Source organism: Nomascus leucogenys, chromosome 18 (assembly GCF_006542625.1).
Source record: "Nomascus leucogenys isolate Asia chromosome 18, Asia_NLE_v1, whole genome shotgun sequence".
Classification (NCBI taxonomy): domain Eukaryota; kingdom Metazoa; phylum Chordata; class Mammalia; order Primates; family Hylobatidae; genus Nomascus; species Nomascus leucogenys.
In genome coordinates, this window is record NC_044398.1 from 62,333,819 (window position 1) to 62,354,221 (window position 20,403).

The following is a 20,403-nucleotide window of genomic DNA, read 5'->3' on the forward strand; positions in this document are numbered from 1 at the left end:
ACCAATTCTGCTTGATATTTTTCAAAGAAAACAGAGTTAAAAATAATTCCAAAGTAGGAGCATCTGTGTGATCATCTCTGTCCCTCTCATTTGTTTAATGTGCTGCACTTTCTACTTACAGGAACTCTGGGCTTGTGTTACTTGGGTTTGATTAAGGAAATCAAAGCATCAGAGAAGATTCAATGTCTTCTCATGTTTAATTATTTGCTGTGCAAAACCCATTTTTGTAAAAGAACTCCAGTGACTCATATGCCGTTTTACAGAATTATACTTAAAGGTAGGGTGGGGGAAAGTTCCAGACTGAGAGAAGATTATGCACCACTCATAAATCATTTGTATTAGTCATGAAGAGGTGAAAGTAACATATAAGCACTCTGAAACAGGCTTGAATTGAATTTGAAGTTAGTTTGCCCATGGAGTCACTTGATTTATGTCAGCATGGAGAGTCTGGGCTTGGGCAAGTAGTCAGGCAAATGAATAAATCAGATAAAGAGAAGTTAAACGTAGGTCTAGTGAGAACCAAAATCACTACGAGGTTTTCCTGAATAACAGAATAAAAATGAACTGCTTGCTTTCATCATGCTCTAAAAGAAAATGTTTCAAAGTCTATATCTTTGGTTGCCACCTCTGCTTAAAAACTGTCAGGCCTCTGAGCCCAAGCGAAGCCATCGCATCCCCTGTAACTTGCACGTATACGCCCAGATGGCCTGAAGTAACTGAAGAATCACAAAAGAAGTGAATATGCCCTGCCCCACCTTAACTGATGACATTCCACCACAAAAGAAGTGTAATGGCCGGTCCTTGCCTTAAGGGATGTCATTACCTTGTGAAAGTCCTTTTCCTGGCTCATCCTGGCTCAAAAAGCTCCCCCACTGAGCACCTTGTGACCCCCACTCCTGCCCGCCAGAGAACAAACCCCCTTTGACAGTAATTTTCCTTTATCCACCCAAATCCTATAAAACGGCCCCACCCCTATCTCCCTTCGCTGACTCTCTTTTGGGACTCAGCCCGCCTGCACCCAGGTGAAATAAACAGCCATGTTGCTCACACAAAGCCTGTTTGGTGGTCTCTTCACATGGACGCGCATGAAATTTGGTGCCATGACTCGGATCGGGGGACCTCCCTTGGAAGATCAATCCCCTGTCCTCCTGTTCTTTGCTCCATGAAAAAGATCCACCTAGGACCTCAAGTCCTCAGACCCACCAGCCCAAGGAACATCTCACCAATTTTAGATCGGGTAAGCAGCCTCTTCTTACTCTCTTCTCCAACCTCTCTCACTACCCCTCAACCCCTTCTCCTTCACCCTTAGCAGCAAGTCCCGCTTTTCTGGGGGAGGTGCAAGCTCCCCTCAGCCCCTTCTCCTTCACCCTTAGTGGCAAGTCCCGCTTTTCTAGGGGGGAAGAACCCCCCAATCGCTTATTTATGCACCCCAACCTCTTATCTCTGTGCCCCAATCCCTTATTTCCGCACCCCAACCTCTTATATCTCTGTGCCCCAATCCCTTATTTCCACGCCCTGACCCCTTTCCTGCTTTTCTGGAAGGTAAGAATTCCTGAACCCCTTCCCTCCATGTCTCTATGCTCTCTTTTCTCTGGGTTTGCCTCCTTCACTATGGGCAACCTTCCACCCTCCATTCCTCCTTCTTCTCCCTTAGCCTGTGTTCTCAAGAACTTAAACCTCTTCAGCTCACAACTGACCTAAAACCTAAATGCCTTATTTTCTTCTGCAACACCACTTGGCCCCAATACAAACTTGACAATGGCTCTAAATGGCCAGAAAACGGCACTTTCGATTTCTCCATCCTACAAGACCTCAATAATTTTTGTCGAAAAATGGGCAAATGGTCTGAGGTGCCTTACGTCCAGGCATTTTTCACACTTCGTTCCCTCCCCAGTCTCTGTTCCCAATGCGATTCCTCCCAGATCCTCCTTCTTTCCCTCCCACCTGTCCCCTCAGTCCCAACCCCAAGCATCGCTGAGTCTTATCAGTCTTCCTTTTCTACAGACCCATCTGACCTCTCCCCTCCTCCCCAGGCTGCTCCTCGCCAGGCCGAGCTAAGTCCCAATTCTTCCTCAGCCTCCGCTCCTCCACCCTATAATCCTTCTATCACCTCCCCTCCTCACACTGGGTCCGGCTTACAGTTTCGTTCCGTGACTAGCCCTCCCCCACCTGCCCAGCAATTTACTCTTAAAAAGGTGGCTGGAGCTAAAGGCATAGTCAAGGTTAATGCTCCTTTTTCTTTATCCCAAATCAGATAGTGTTTAGGCTCTTTTTCTTCAAATATAAAAATCCAGCCAAGTTCATGACTCGTTTGGCAGCAACCCTGAGACACTTTACAGCCCTAGACCCTAAAAGGTCAAAAGGCCGTCTTATTCTCATTATACATTTTATTACCCAATCTGCTCCCGACGTTAAATAAAACTCCAAAAATTAAATTCCAGCCCTCAAACCCCACAACAGGATTTAATTAACCTCGCCTTCAAGGTGTACAATAATAGAAAAAAGTTGCAATTCCTTGCCTCCACTGTGAGACAAACCCCAGCCACATCTCCAGCACACAAGAACTTCCAAACACCTGAACTGCAGCAGCCAGGCATTCCTCCAGAACCTCCTCCTCCAGGAGCTTGCTACAAGTGCCAGAAATCTGGCCCCCAGGCCAAGGGATGCCTGCAGCCCAGGATTCCTCCTAAGCCATGTCCCATCTGTGCGGGACCCCACTGAAAATCAGACTGTTCAACTCAGCTGGCAGCCACTCCCAGAGCCCCTGAAACTCTGACCCAAGGCTCTCTGACTGACTCCTTCTCGGCTTAGTGGCTGAAGACTGACGCTGCCCTATCGCCTCGGAAGCCCTGTAGACTATCACGGACGCCGAGCTTCGGGTAACTCTCACAGTGGAAGGTAAGCCCGTCCCCTTAGTCAATACGGAGGCTACCCACTCCACATTACCTTCTTTTCAAGGGCCTGTTTCCCTTGCCTCCGTAACTGTTGTAGGTATTGACGGCCAGGCTTCTAAACCCCTGAAAACTCCCCCACTCTGGTGCCAACTTGGACAACACTCTTTTATGCACTCTGTTTTAGTTATCCCCACCTGCCCAGTTCCCTTATTAGGCCGAGATATTTTAACCAACTTATCTGCTTCCCTGACTATTCCTGGACTACAACTGCATCTCATTGCCGCCCTTCTCCCCAGCCCAAAGCCTCCTTCGTGCTTTCCTCTCGTATCCCCCCACCTTAACCCATAAGTATGGGACATCTCTACTACTTCCCTGGCAACCGATCACATGCCCATTACCATCCCATTAAAACCTAATCACCCTTACCCAGCTCAACGCCAATATCCCATCCCGCAGCACGCTTTAAAAGGATTAAAGCCTGTTATCACTCGCCTGCTACCGCATGGCCTTTTAAAACCTATAAACTCTCCTTACAATTCCCCCATTTTACCTGTCCAAAAACCGGACAAGCCTTACAGATTAGTTCAGGATCTGCGCCTTATCAACCAAATTGTTTTGCCCATCCATCCTGTGGTGCCCAACCCGTACACCCTTTTGTCCTCAATACCTTCCTCCACAACTCACTATTCCGTTCTCGATCTTAAAGATGGTTTTTTCACTATTCCCCTGCACCCCTTGTCCCAGCCTCTCTTTGCTTTCACTTAGACTGACCCTGACACCCATTAGGCTCAGCAAATTACCTGGGCTGTACTGCTGCAAGGCTTCACAGACAGCTCCCATTACTTCAGTCAAGCCCAAATTTCATCCTCATCTGTTACCTATCTCAGCATAATTCTCATAAAAACACACGTGCTCTCCCTGCTGATCATGTCCAATTAATCTCCCAAACCTCAATCCCTTACAAAACAACAACTCCTTTCCTTCCTAGGCATGGTTAGTGCTGTCAGAATTCTTACACAAGAGGCGGGACCGCACCCTGTAGCCTTTCTGTGCAAACAACTTGACCTTACTGTTTTAGCCTAGCCCTCATGTCTCCATGCAGCGGCTGCCGCTGCTTTAATACTTTTAGAGGCCCTAAAAATCACAAACTATGCTCAACTCACTCTCTACAGCTCTCATAATTTCCAAAATCTATTTTCTTACTTGCACCTGACGCATATACTTCCTGCTCCCTGGTTCCTTCAGCTATACTCACTCTTTGTTAAGTCTCCACAATTACCATGGTTCCTGGCCCAGTCTTCAATCCGGCCTCCCACATTATTCCAGATACCACACCTGACCCTCATGACTGCATCTCTCTGATCCACCTGACCCCATTTCCCCACATTTCACCCCATTTCCCCACATTTCCTTCTTCCTTGTTTCTCACCCTGATCACACTTAGTTTATTGATGGCAGTTCCACCAGGCCTAATCGCCACACACCATAAAAGGCAGGCTATGCTATAGTACAAGCCACTAGCCCGCCTCTTAGAACCTCTGATTTCCTTTCCATCGTGGAAATCTATCCTCAAAGAAATAACTTCTCAGTGTTCTGTCTATTCTACTACTCCTCAGGGATTATTCAGGCCCCCTCCCTTCCCTACACATCAAGCTCAAGGATTTGCCCCCACCCAGGACTGGCAAATTAGCTTTCCTCAACATGCCCCAAGTCACAAAAACTAAAATACCTCTTAGTATTAGTAGATACTTTCGCTAGATAGGTAGAGGCCTTTCCTACAGGGTCTGAGAAGGCCACCGCAGTCATTTCTTCCCTTCTGTCAGACATAATTCCTCAGTTTAGCCTTCCCACCTCTATACAGTCTGATAACAGACCAGCCTTTATTAGTCAAATCAGCCAAGCAGTTTTTCAGGCTCTTAGAATTCAGTGACAGACTAAAGGTCTTTTAAAAACACACCTCACCAAGCTCAGCCACCAACTTAAAAAGGACTGGACAATACTTTTACGACTTTCCCTTCTCAGAAGTCAGACCTGTCCTCAGAATGCTACAGGGTACAGCCCATTTGAGCTCCTGTATAGACACTCCTTTTTATTAGGCCCCAGTCTCATTCCAGACACCAGACCAACTTAGACTGTGCTCCCAAAAAACTTGTCATCCCTACTATCTTCTCTCTAGTCATACTCCTATTCACCGTCTCAACTACTCATACATGCCCTGCTCTTGTTTACACTGCCGGTTTACACTGTTTCTCCAAGCCATCACAGCTGATATCTCTTGGTGCTATCCCCAAACTGCCACTCTTAACTCCTTCTTAGAGTAGATAGATGATCTTTGCTGGCAGGGCACCCTCCAATACTTCCACCCTGATGAAGTTCTATTCTTTACTTTTATACTCACTCTTATTCTCACTCCCATTCTTATGCCACCCTCTACCTCTCCCCAGCTATCTCCACCACACTATCAACCTTTCCCATTCTCTCCTAGCTGCTTCTAATCCCTCCTTAGCGAACAACTGCTGGCTTTGCATTTCCCTTTCTTCAGTGCCTACACAGCTGTCCCCGGCTTACAGACAGACTGGGCAACATCTCCTGTCTCCCTACACCTCTGAACTTCCTTTAACAGCCCTCACCTTTACCCTCCTGAAGAACTCATTTACTTTCTAGACAGGTCCAGCAAGACTTCCCCAGACATTTCACATCAGCAAGCTGCCGCCCTCCTTCGCACTTATTTAAAAAAACCTTTCTCCTTATATTAACTCTACTCCCCCCGTATTTGGACCTCTGACAACACAAACTACTATTCCTGTGGCCGCTCCTTTATGTATCTCTCAGCAAAGACCCACTGGAATTCCCCTAGGTAATCTTTCACCTTCTCAATGTTCCTTTACTCTCCTTCTCCGAAGCCCAACTACACACATCACTGAAACAATTGGAGCCTTCCAGCTCCATATTACAGACAAGCTTTCTATCAATACTGACAAACTCAAAAATGTTAGCAATAATTATTGTTTAGGAAGACATCCTGTATTTCACTCCTTCCTTGACTACCTTCCCCTTGCTCGTCAGACTCTCCTCCCAGGCCCTCTTCTTGTTTACTTATACCCAGCCCCGAAAATAAGTGAAATGTTGCTCGTAGATACTCAACGTTTTCTCATACACCATGAAAATCGAACCTCCCCCTCTACGCAGTTACCCCATCCGTCCCCATTACAACCTCTGACAGCTGCCGCCCTAGCTGGATCCCTAGGAGTCTGGGTACAAGACACCCCTTTCAGCACTCCTTCTCATCTTTTTACTTTACATCTCCAGTTTTGCCTTGCACAAGGTCTCTTCTTCCTCTGTGGATCCTCTACCTACATGTGTCTACCTGCTAATTGGACAGGCACATGCACACTAGTCTTCCTTACCCCCAAAATTCAATGTGCAAATGGGACCGAAGAGCTCCCTGTTCCCCTCATGACACCAACACGACAAAAAAGAGTTATTCCACTAGTTCCCTTGATGGTCGGTTCAGGACTTTCTGCCTCCGCTACTGTTCTCGGTACTGGAATAGCAGGCATTTCAACCTCTGTCACCACCTTCTGTAGCCTCTCTAATGACTTCTGCTAGCATCACAGACATATCACAAACTTTATCAGTCCTCCAGGCCCAAGTTGACTCTTTAGCTGCAGTTGTCCTCCAAAACCGCCGAGGCTTTGACTTACTGCTGAAAAAGGAGGACTCTGTATATTCTTAAATGAAGAGTGTTGTTTTTACCTAAATCAATCTGGCCTGGTGTATGACAACATAAAAAAACTCAAGGATAGAGCCCAAAAATTTGCCAACCAAGCAAGTAATTACACTGAACCCCCTTGGGCACTCTCTAATTGGATGTCCTGGGTCCTCCCAATTCTTAGTCCTTTAATACTCATTTTTCTCCTTCTTTTATTCGGACCTTGTATCTTCTGTTTAATTTCTCAATTCATCCAAAACCGTATGTAGGCCATCACCAATCATTCTATACGACAAGTGTTTCTTCTAACATCCCCACAATACCACACCTTACCACAAGACCTCCCTTCAGCTTAATCTCTCCCACTCTAGGTTCCCACACCACCCCTAATCCCGCTCGAAGCAGCCCTGAGAAACATCGCACGTTCTCTCTCTCCACACCACCCCCCAAAAATTTTCGCCGCCCCAACATTTCAACACTATTTTGTTTTATTTTTCTTATTAATATAAGAAGGCAGGAATGTCAGGCCTCTGAGCCCAAGCCAAGCTATCGCATCCCCTGTGACCTGCACGTATATGCCCAGATGGCCTGAAGTAACTGAAGAATCACAAAAGAAGTGAATATGCCCTGCCCCACCTTAACTGATGACATTCCACCACAAAAGAAGTGTAAATGGCCGGTCCTTGCCTTAAGGGATGACATTACCTTGTGAAAGTCCTTTTCCTGGCTCACCCTGGCTCAAAAAGCACCCCCACTGAGCACCTTGTGACCCCCACTCCTGCCCGCCAGAGAACAAACCCCCTTTGACAGTAATTTTCCTTTACCTACCCAAATCCTATAAAACGGCCCCACCCTATCTCCCTTTGCTGACTCTCTTTTCAGACTCAGCCCGCCTGAGCCCAGGTGATTAAAAGCTTTATTGCTCACACAAAGCCTGTTTGGTGGTCTCTTCACACGGACGCGCATGAAAAAAACTATATGCTCCTTCCTTCGTTTAAGGTATCATTTCTCTTTCTAATCTAATTGAAGCTAGAATTACAATCATAGAATGAATCACCAAAGTAAGAAAATCTTTTAGATATCTGTGCGGCGGGGATGGGGGGGGTGATGTCCTGAACACAAATTAAAATACTCCTATTGGGTTATACTCAGGCCTTCTGGGAAAAACAAAAGTACTCCCTGGCTTTAAATTAGTTCCACAGTATGAAGTAAACAGTGCATATGAATAGACTTTGTATGGAGCTATTATCTATGGTAAACAGAGACATTTGGCAGTGGCACATGTAATAATTCAAGACATGTCTTCAGTCACTGGAGACATTCAGTTGTTCAGTTCATGGAATGTTTCTATGAGGCAATGTGACAAATTGGTAAGTGTGTTATCTTACAGTAAGACCTAGATTGGAATCAGTCCAGCTCTGTCTAGCCCCCTTCCGTGACTTTGTAAAGGTTTACCGACTGGATGACAATTTCCTCATCAGTAAAATAGGAGACACTGCTACTAGCCTTGGATGCATCTCACTGCTTCAGGCAGGGAAGGTCAGCCAGCCCTGGCCTGTCACTCCTTAGTGTAGAAGAGCCCCTGTTGCATGAGTGTCCTTTGATGTCCATTCATTGTGGATCCCTGTTTGTGACCCTCTGCCTCTTTGTGTAGGAGTCAGCCTCAGGGTAGGTGTTAAAGGCATTAGCTTACCCCTCTAGGTTAAAAAATACAGTTAATCTTTTCCTATTATAATGGGAATCACAGGGATGTTGTCAGTTAAGCCCTTCGATTCACCTCCCATTTGGAGGAAGGATTCTTCAGGATCTCTTTTTGTTTCTTCAATGGGCCCTGTATTAGTCAGGGTTCTCTAGAAGGACAGAACTAATAGGATAGATATGTATATGGGGAGTTTATTAAGGAGTATTAAATCACATGATCTCAAGGTCCCACTATAGGCCGTCTGCAAGCTGAGGAGTAAGGAAGCCAGTCCGAGTCCCAAAGCTGAAGAACTTAGAGTCCAATGTTGGAGGGCAGGAAGCATCCAGTGTGGGAGAAAGATGTAGTCTGGGAGGCTAAGCCAGTCTAGTCTTTTCACATTTTTCTGTCTGCTTTATATTCTGGCTATTCTGGCAGCTGGATTCGATGGTGCCCATCCAGATTGAGGGTGTCTCTGCCTTTCCCAGCCCACAGACTCTAATGTTAATCTCCTTTGTCAACACTCTCACAGACACACCCAAGATCAATACTTTGCATCCTTCAATCCAATAAAGTTGACACTCGGTATTAACCATCACAGGCCCTTATAACTCAGTTCTGGTTTCCATTCCTTTTTCTTCCCCCACACTCTCTATTTTGAGGTGTTTTTTTTTTTTCTTGCTTGTCAAAACTGACTATGGAATTGGAGAGAGTCACTCAAACTCCCCTACTGAATGGCTGTGCCCCCATTAGCAGCAGGCCCTCCACAGCTGCGGCAGAGCATTGCGGGCAGGGCCTGGGCTTGACTGGAGGTGGCTATGGACACCTCAGCTGTCTTTATGATGTGCAGAAACAACTGAATCATGATATCCACAAAAAATACACATACACACTGTGCCAGTTTTTCCTGGCTGTTGATCAGAACTCAGACCTCGTCTAGGCTGTGCTACAGAACTTACATGGCACTCGTACAGCAGCAACTTCTGGATGAAAGGTGCCTTGTGTGAATTTTTCAAGTGACTCACAGATAGGTGATACCTTGGAGCCTTAGAGAACCACCATAGCATACCCTTTCTCCTCAAAGAGTCAGGGAGATAATTTAGAGTCTATTGTTCTAACAATCCAATTTGTGTTCAGATTAATGTAGTAGTTTCCTAGGGGTGCCATAACAAAATAGCATGAACCAGATGATTTAATCAACAGAGAGTCATTTTCTCACAGTCCTGGAAGCTAAAAGTCTAAGATTGAAATATGAGCAAGATTTTTTTTTTTTTCCTGAGCTCACTCTCTTTGGCTTGCAGACCACCACCTTCTCACTGTCCTCACATGGACTTTCCTGTCTGTGTGCCCACATCCCTTATGTCTCTGTGTATGCCCAATTTTCTGCATTTTATAAGGATGCCAATCATATTGAATTACAGCCAAGCTTAATGGCCTCATTTAACTTAATCACCTTTCTGAAGACCCCTATCTCCAGATGCAGTCACATTCTGAAGCAGTGTGTGTTAGGGGCTTTGACAAGAATTTGGAGGAGGAGAGGACACAATTCATCCCCTAACAATTGGGCTTAATCCAAAAAACAAAGCCCTCTAGGTATTTTAAGAAGGAAGGGATCTAATGCAGGGGATTAGAAACTCACACCAGTGTCGGGAGTGCCACAACAATGAAGGCAGGTATAAACCAAAAAGGATCTGAGACAGGTCGCAATCAGTTTAGAAATTTATTTTGCCAAAATTGAGGACATACCTGGGAGATAGGTCTGTGCCTTCTTCGAAAATAATTTTGAGGGCTTCAGTATTGAAAGGGTAAAAGTAGACTGGAGGAGGAAAAGGAAGGGTATGATCACACTACTAAATTCACATGCTGCAAGGGAAAAGGAGCAGGTAGGGGAATACTCAATTATGTATTCGTTTGGCACTCAGTAAATTGGCGCTTTACATAGAGTAGCTACCCATGGGGATTTTTAACCTTTTATTGTAGCTATCTGCTTAGAAACAAAATGAAAGTCAGTGTCTTGCTTGACTCAGCTTTCAGCTTAATTTTTTCCTTGTGGCATAGTGAATTGGGGGTCCCAAGCTTTTATTTTCCTTTCACACAGAGGAGCTACTACTGCTATGAAGAAATCCACCAGTGCAGAAATCAGAAATCCAAGCTGCCACTGAAGGGCTGAGATTCACGTAGCAGCAAAGTATATGTTTCTTAGGAGATAGCCCATATATGGCTGCAAAAACACTCCATGTGTCTTCTGCCAGAGTCCACGCACCTCTCCCCAGCTGCTCCCAAAGGTATAATTATTTTTCTTCTCTTTCCTTTTCAATTCTTGGGCAAACAACTTTCATCGGCAAAATCAAATACGTAACCCCACTGGAAAGGGATTCCAAAAACTGTATACCTGAGGTTCTTCCCCCAACATGCAGGGAAGAATGTAGAATAGGTCCAAAATGATGCTCAGCTGCTAACAATCAATCACAGTGGCGGAGCCACAGAATAACAGTCTTCATCCATCCACTAATGCATGCAATTCAAGACCTACTATATTTTAAACATTGTGCTAAGTGCTCAGGGTAGACTGGGCCAAGATCATGGCACAGTGGATCACTTTTGCTGAGTTTTCACTATTGCCAGTTACTATTCAATGCACTTCTTTCATCTCCATCACAATCCTAGGAAACAGATCCAGGTGAGGAAACTGAGGGGAAAAGAAATTGAATAACATGCCCCAAATCATGCAGATAGAAAACGACAAAGCTGGCATAAGAACTCAAGCAAATGGCACCAACAATAAACAACACTCCATCTTTGAAAAACACAGACCCTTCCCTTTGAATTTATAAACTTGCAGCAGAGACCTATTGAACTGATCATTTAATAATTAATTAAAAATTAATTTTCTTCTGGAAAAATTTCTTCTTCTTCTGGAAAAATATATTTATACAGGGAAACAGACCTTATTCAGTAACTTTGTCATTACTATTCTGAAAAATCTCTTTCTTGCTTCTCAAGCCCATTTTCTCTTCCTTATCTGCTTCACATTTGGCGGATGAACTTGATGCTGTTTTATAAGAAAGTAGATGTCAATGGGCACGAATTACTACAATGCTATATTAGGGTTCTCTGGAAAAACAGAACCAATAGTGTGTATGTGCCTGTGTGCGTGCATGTGTGTGTGCACACACATATGAAGAGATTTATTGTAAGGAATTGTTCCACGTGATGATGGAGTTTGAGAAGTCCCAAGATCTGCACTCAGCAAAATTAGCAGAGCTGATATAGATTCAGTATGAAGGCAGGTTTGAGACCCAAGAAGAGCCAGTGTTTCCGTTTGAGTCTGAAGGCAAGAAAAACTAATAGCTGAAGGGCTGTCAAGCAAAAGTTTCATCTTAGTTTCTTTTATTTATTTTTTGTTGTTGTTCTGTGTAGGTCTTCGATTGATTGGGTGAGGGCCACCTGTATTAGGGAGGGCAGTCTGCTTTACTCAGTTCACCCATTCAAATGTTAATCTCATACTACAAACACACTCACAGACACACCCAGAATAGAGTTTAACCAAATATCTGGGCACCCCATGACCCAGTCAAGTTAACAGTAAATTAGCCATCACAAATCCCTTTTCTATTACTACCTCCAAAATTGTCTGTATTTACATGAACCCTACTACTCATTGTTCTCACAAAGAATGCTCTCTTGTCTCCTGGATTTATGGCCTGTGTCCTTGCTATGGTCTAAACATTATGTTCAAAATTTGTATGTTAAAATCACCCTTGCAATGTGATGGTATTAGGAAGTGAGGCCTTTGGGAGATGATTCATATGTTGAAATCCTCAACCCCAAATGTGATAGTATTAAGAGGTGGGGCCTTTGGAAGGGCTTCACCTTCATGATTCGGATTAGAGAGAGAACCCGGAGAGCTAGCTAGTTACTTCTGCCATGCGAGGACACAGTGAGAAGGTGCCATCCGTGAACCGGAAAATGGGCCCTCACCAGACACCAAATCTGCTGGCATCTTGACCTTGGATTTCACAGTCTCCATAACTGTGAGAAATAAATGTCTGTGTTTATAAGCTGTCCAGTTTATGGTATTTTGTTACAGCATCCCAAATGGACAAAGATATTCTTGCTGTCCCCTCCCCGTCTCCTGTGGCCTTGCTCTGTCATGGTGTGCTCACTGATGATGGCTTTCTCTCCCAGCCTATGAGCAAGCTTACGAGAAAAATAGATTTATCCCCAAATCCTGTCTTTACACCTAACTAATGCTCTCTTTCTCTCTTTTCCTTTTCCTTTTTTTCTACATATACTTTCCTGGTTTTTCATTACTCAATCCTCCTGCAGTGTGGCTTCAAAAAATGCTGAACAGTAAACACATTAGAAACTATGAGATATGGCTAAACAGAGGTCAGAAGAAAACTAAAAGCCTCAAACTAGGGTTCTAATTCCTGTGCTGACAGTGGCCAGACAGGAAAATAATATGTGAATTGTCTGAACATAGAAAATCAGGAGAGGGGCTGGCCTATGGCAAACTCAAGAGAACATGCCACATATTATATATATTGAGGTAAATAGAAACCTTCAATTTATGAAGGTTTCAATGTAGAAAATAAAAATGTGAAAACGCAAAATACATCTAAGAATTACCTTTTGAAATAATGATAATGGCTAGTAACATCATCAAAAGGTAAAAGAGAAAGTAGAAATATGCAATGATAAAAAAGAGAATGGAGGCTGAGTGCTGTGGCTCATGCCTGTAATCCCAGCACTTTGGGAGGCCAAAGTGGGAGGACCGCTTGAGCCCAGAAGTTCTAGACCAGCCTGGGCAATGTGGTGAAATTCCATCTCTACAATAAAATTTAAAAATCAATGAAGTGTGGGGATGTGTACCTGTGGTCCCAGCTACTTGGAAGGCTGGGGCAGGAGGACTGCTTGAGCCCAGGAAATTGAGGCTGCAGTTAGCTATGATCATACCACTGCACTCCATCCAGCCTGTGTGACAGAGCGAGACTGTCTCAAAACGAACAAACAAACAAAAACAAAAAAAAGGGGGGAGGTAATTAGAGAGGAAATAATAGATAATAGTAAGAAAATGTTACCTTATTTTTTTGTAAGTAAATATAAAAACTTCAATAAGAGAGATGATTTTTAAATGATAATTACTAAAATCTACCACAGAAGAGATAATAAAGGTAAACCCCAATAACCATAAAATAATTTGAGTGAGCAAATATTTAACCCCACAAGAAAGAATGAGATCTAGGTGCTGTCACAGATGGATTCTCTTAAACTTTCGACACACAGACAATTTTAATACTGAAACCACCAGAGAGCCCCAGGAGAAAAATTCCTAGTTTATATTGTTTTAACACAGCAAGTATATCATTGGTACCCAAACTGGGCAAATTACATCAAAAGAACCTCAAAATAATACAACAAAAATTCTTAGACCAATTTCACTAAGGAATCTCTTTACAAAAATTACAAATAAAATATAATATAATTGAGAATTCATTTTAAAAACAAACTATAAACAAATGGTTTCATTCCAAGCAAAAATAGTTTATTAGTAATAGCTATTAATGAAATTCCTCACGTTGGAAGATTAAAGGAGAAACAACCACATACGAATGTTTCCATAGATGGCCAAGAGGCATTTGGTGAAATTTAGCATCCACTTCATGTCCTTTTAAGAAAGTAGGAAGGGATGTATTCTTCCTGAAGGCAATCAAATTATGTATGTGTATGTATGAATTGCATTTCCTTTACAAATGATCTTATGTGAAGAGCACTTAAGTTACAACCATTTTAGCATAGCTTTTGCAATAATTTGCAACAACAGAAAAAACCTTATCTCTGATTTCTCACCAAGCACAACCACCTCTCCTCTTGCCTGCCTTGTGCTGGCCCTCAGCATCACCAATTAAACCATTCATTTTTATTGTTTTGGTTTTTTTTTTAAACAAAGATGGGGTTTTACCATGTCACCCAGGCTGGTCTCAAACTCCTGGACTCAAGTGATCCACCTGCCTCAGCCTCCCAAAGTGCTGAGATTACAGGTGTTAGACACACATCTGGCCTACCATTCCTTTTAAAATTGGTATCTAAATTGTTGGCTCATCTGTTGATAAGGTGATATCAATTAGGGAGTATTTATGAATTCTTTCTTGTAAAAAGGCCGAAATCCTCATACATTTATTAAGAAACAAAGAGAAAGCAAATTGAAGATTCTATTGTCACATAATACAATTAGAAAGAATTTACTTTTAAGATGTAGTTCACAATTGATTTTGATTTTAACTAGAATTTGTGCTTCATCAGGAATACCTTTTACTTCATGCCTTTTTGCCTTGTAACTTTTTTTTTTTTAATTTAATTACGGGAACTAAGGAGGGGACACATGCTCCTCACACCAAAATTCATCTTGCTTGAAGATGAACACTGGGAGCATTTCTGTTTTAAAACTGAGAATAAGACAATAAAGTCCCCTCTGTCCTTAGTGGCGTAACATTAAAGGCAAAGTATTAAAGGCATAATATTAATAAGGAGGTATGACTCAATTCAATAGAATGGACAAAAAACAAGAAATACAGTATAAAAATCAAAAAAAGAAGAGGTAAACATTGTCAATATGCAAACGATGTTTGTGAATCAGGAAAGCCAAAAGGAATCAACTGAAAGAAAAATTACTGTCAACCATTTGGTCACTCTTTTCAACTCATCAAAGAATATGTCTAACTTTCCTTAACACATACACACACACACACACACACACACACACACACACATCCCTCCAAATTAAAAATAAAAATGAAGGGAATTTTATATATCATTTACAATAGAGACTAAATGCCTAGTTATACATTTAGAAAGAGCCTATTTTAAAATGTTTAAAGGTTTTACTTCCATAAATGGATGGACTTGCACTAACATATATATAGGCATATAACAATTTAAATACATCAATTCCTTCTTAATTTATTTCTTAATTTAATAAGATCACCGTAAAATTGCTTATAGGATTTTAATTTGAGTTGATAGGAAGAAAAAAACAAGCATGCGAATTAATCAAGAAGATTCTATGGGTAAGAAAAAAAGGAATGTTGTTGTCACCTGACTCAGTAGACCTACCAGATATTAAAATATATTTTAAGCCACTGTTTGTAAAACAGTTTAGTACTAGAGTAGCAAGTGACAGCGAGAGCAATGAAATAGTATGGGGAATCCAGAGAGAAAAAATGATCCGAAGTCAATGGAAATTTGGCACATAATAAAAACAGCATTTCAAATGAAGCCTAGACACTATAGTGTTAGGTCAAATGGCTACTAATTCGGGGCAGGAAACAAAGCTGAATGTGATGCGTTACCTTCACCAAAATCCCTTATAGATAGCTCAATTATTTACATGTAAATTTTTTTGTAAAGAACCCGCAAAAGTAATAAAAGAAAGCTTAGGCAAACGGTATATTACCTTTGGTCAGGAAGATCTTTGTAGGCAAGAAAAAAATCATGGGTGGAAAAAAGTAATACATTTGACTATATAAATATTTTAACTTTCCATGCAGAAAGAATATTATAAGCTAAATTAAAAGATAAATGGAAAAGCATAAATTTACTGTCCAAAAAAGTCTCATATGCCAACAGTTTAACAGAAAAAAAAGCAAACAATATGAACAGGCTGTTCACATAGGCACACAAAAACATTCAAATGACTTGTTTACCTGGGAAAATATCCCAGTCTCATCGATAATGAAAGAAATCATAAATCAAAACATTAAGATGCAACTTTTTAACCTATCAATTTCGAAGTAATTACAACTTTTATAAGACCAAGTGCTCGCCCAAGAGTGGGAAAACGGGGCACTCATAGGCCAGTGGGAATGAAAAATTATGCACAAAGACAACACCTTTCAGAATTAAATATTTAGAAACTCCTTTGATTCAACAATTCTACTATAAGGAATTTATTGATCATCTCCATGCAAAAGGAAGATATTGTACCTTTTAAAAAATCATAGTAAAAATATTCAAATTTTATATCTATAACAGGATGCATAAAGGAACATGTATAGCTGTTATCTTCAAGTTATGTCTTGGCCCGAGCGCAGTGACTCACGCCTGTAATTGCCGCACTTTGGGAGGCTGAGGAGGGCAGATCACTTGAGCTCAGGAGTTTGAGACCAGCCTTGCCAACATGGTGGAACTATGGTCTCTACTAAAAATATAAAAATTAGCTGGGCGTGATGGCGCATGCCTGTAATCCCAGCTACTTGGGAGGCTGAGGCTTGAGAATTGCTTGAACTGGGGAGACAGAGGTTGCAGTGAACTGAGATCGTACCACTGCACTTCAGCCTGGACAACAGAGCGTCTAAAAAAAAAAAAAAAGACATGTCTTATATGAGTAAGTAAGGTCCAGAGGAGGTGGCAGAGCACGTACTCACATTTGTGTAAAATGTAATTTATGTGTAAACAGGTGGATTTATTCATAGTTGTTCTCCAGGTCTCTATAAAAAGGGAGACGCATCAAGTACTATGTAGTTTCTTTCTTGCCCCTTCCGTCCTCCCTCCTTCCCTCCCTCCCTCTCCTCCTTCCTTCCTTCCTTCCCTCCCTCCTTCCTTCCCCCCCTTTCCTTTCTTCCTCTTTCCCTCCTTCCTTCATTTCTTCTTTCTTGGTCTTTCTTCTTTATCTTCTCTTTCATCATATGCTATTTAAAGGAGGGGTAGATGATCTAGTTATAAATAATCAAATACAAGCAGAAATAGATACTGGCAGTGAAATGTTAATATATAAACAACACTTTGGTTTTAAAGAATTGGAGAGGTGAGTTAAACATAGGAAAGCTGTAAATACTCAAAAAGAGCAATACCTTACATGATTTGTATGAAAAACATGCAGCTACTTGTAAATACAAATAATAAAAACATCCAGTAGTTTTGACTTTCACTGCATTATACAGACAATACATACAGACTTTGTAACATGCCTGGTGAGCCTTCTGCAAATAAATGGCTCCTGTGGTATTGTCATTTCTTACCGTATAGAAGATAATTTCCCAAACTAGCCACTAGAGGGCAGCAGACAATCAGTCATTTGCCTTAGGAGTGGCTTCCACACTAGACTGGAACTTTCCGAGACCCGGAGCTTTGTAACTGGAAACATTGCTGAACTTTTCTAGATCACAGTTTCACCTGTAAAATGTGGAGAGACTTGTGGACTGGCTGACTCTAAAACCTTTGCCAGCTCTAACAGGCCGCGATTTTAACACATCGTTGTATTCTCATAGTGACCATTAAGTTAAACTGTATTAAAGTTCAACCATCAAACAAACAAAAACTAAGTTCAAATGTGTTTAGATGTTATTCCTTCTTTCAAACATCGCTAACAGTTCTTGAGAGCCTCTTATGAGCCAAATAGTGCTCTAAGCACTTTGCTGGCATTGTCATTTACAAAACACTCCTGTTGAGGTAAGTGCGGTTCTGGTGTCCACTTTGCAGATGAGGTTGGTGATGTACACAGAGGTGGAGTAACTTGTCCGAGGTCTCACGGTTAGAAAGATAGGTCCAGAATGGTAGGGTCACATTTGTAACTGCTCCGTTACACTAGGAACTATTAGTGCAATGAAAGGCAATAAAATGTCTTAAGAAAATGGTAATAATTGCATCTGGCTGGCAATTCAGTTTTTCCCTTATAGAAAATGACTTTCTTGGGAGCGTTTTGGGGTACAGAATCACATAATTGGACGCTATACCTTATTACTTAAGTAATATTTTCTCACCGTAAAAGCAAATAATAATTTACAACCACTGTTGATCTCTGGGCTAATCTCCATCATCCCCCTTCCCCATCACCCACCTCTCAAACTCCACCAGCAGTGGGTGTAGCCTCAGGCAGTGTTCCCTCCGCAGCTGCCTCCTGCTCCACTGCAGTTCTCACACCTGCTCCCTGAAATGTTTCTTCCCCATCCCGTGAGAAGCTCTTCCAAGAAACACCGCAAGTATGGTCTCCCCACAGATTTTCTTGTCTCTACAAGGTCGTCTAAGGTGCTCTTTCTTGCGTCTCTCTACTTCAGCAACAATCTCACTGTAGTATATTCACTTTGCTGTTTTCCCCACCAGAATTCAGCTCTTTTATGTCAGATCCTTTCTCTGTTTTCATCTTTGTACTCTAAGGTATAGCATAGTACTTGGAATATAGTAGATAATAATTATTTACTGAAAGGGTACATGAAGGTGTGAATGCACACTTTCCAAACCTTTGCTATGAGGACTTTTAACCAATCTGCATTTTACATAGATTATTTCTTTTTCTTGCCAATGACCTTAATGGTTTTGGATAACTTCAAATAATTCTCTGACTGGGTTCGTTTAACTGTTTGCAATGACAATTCTTTTGTTATCTTTTAAGTCATTCTTCCCAGGTACTGTTGGATGCTGAAAACTGTATTAACCATCTTCAGGTACAGCCAGGTAATTCTGAGAGCCAGAATTAGATCTTAATTGCAGAGGGGTAGGATTGCCAAAACCAATACTGTGTGGTTGAGTCCTGATATCTACTGGAGGCATTAACAACTCATGTGAAAGTAGAGAAGTAGCTATTTATTGATTTTTCTTTTTGAGACAGGGTCTCGCTTTGTTGCCCAGGCTGAAGTGCAGCAGCATAATCACTGCAGCCTCGACATCCTGGGCTTAAGTGATCCCCCTACCTCACTCGGCCTCCTGAGTAGCTGAAACTACAGGTATGCACCACTGTTCCTGGCTTTTTTTTTTTTTTTTTTTTTTGTAGAGATGGGGTTTCGGTTGGCCTCGAACTCCTCGGCTCAAGCAATCTGTGAACCACCATCCCCAGCCTACTTATCAATTTTTGAAGAAATAATTAAAGTCAAAGTCACATAACTTTTACGCAGAAACACCTTGTATACACCAGAGAGTCACTGAATTGAAAACCTTCTTGCTGATGCTAAAACTTTGCTTCTTTTCGCAGGTACTCGGGATTCGGGCTAATATTATGCCTGAGGGTTAATCATTGACCCCTCTAGAGTCAGCTCTGCTGGCTTTTGTCTGGTTGCAAACCAGTCTTTGGATCTGCCTCCAACCTTTGGTGCTTTTTTTGTAAAATGTCTTACTAAAATGGATGCCCTTCTATTCACCAAGATATATGGCATCAATGCTCAAAATACTTTAACCCTCATAATTTTCTACATTTAGAAATGTCTCCTTGACCTATGTTTTTAATAGCATCTTATCCCACCTCCTCTTAATCCTTTTATCTCTCTAAAACATAAATTTCTTCCTCTTTGCCTAAAAAATATGCTTAAACTTTTTCTAGCCTAAACTGAAATAACCTTCAGTAGAATTCGGTATTTCCCTGAAATACATTCCGTTTCTCTCTCCATTCATGCCAGGATTTTCAACTAACATTCCAGGATAGTGGGGAGAGCCTGGAGAAATGAGAAACTGCGTGAGCAAAACCAGGGAGGAGGGAGCACGTAAGGCACATTCAGGGAAGTTTTGCTGCTGGAGGAAGTTAGTTTTGGCGAATGATCTAGTTTTGGGTAAATCTGAAAGATTTTTTAAAAACTTAAATTGTGGAAATTCTTGAATGCCAAGCTGTGGAGTTTGGATGTTATGTGTTTGACCATGTACAACCACAGCAGAAATGTGCTCAGCAAAGCCCTGGGTGAAATGGATTTAAGGGGTTCAGATGGGAGACACAGAAGCTGCAGTGTGGTCTAAGAAGAAGGCCCTCACCAACCCTGAGAAGAAAGTTAAAAGCCTGGTGATGTTATTAAGATGAAACTTCTTGAAAATAAGATTATTGGAAAACAGAATGCTATTTACCAAGGATGGGGTTTATTAATATAAGCTGTAACTGGTATTCAGAAATGTGTTTATACCTGGGCTTTACACACAGTTGAAATTTTTAAGTGAGTGTTACTATATGTGAGGTGGATGTTATTTTGCAAAGGAGAAACGTTTTCAAAAAATGAAGTGGGCTGGGCGCGGTCGTTCATGCCTGTAATCCCAGCACTTTGGGAGGCTGAGGTGGCGGGATCACGAGATCAGGAGATCGAGACCATCCTGGCCAACATAGTGAAACCCCGTCTCTACTAAAAATACAAAAATTAGCTGGGTGT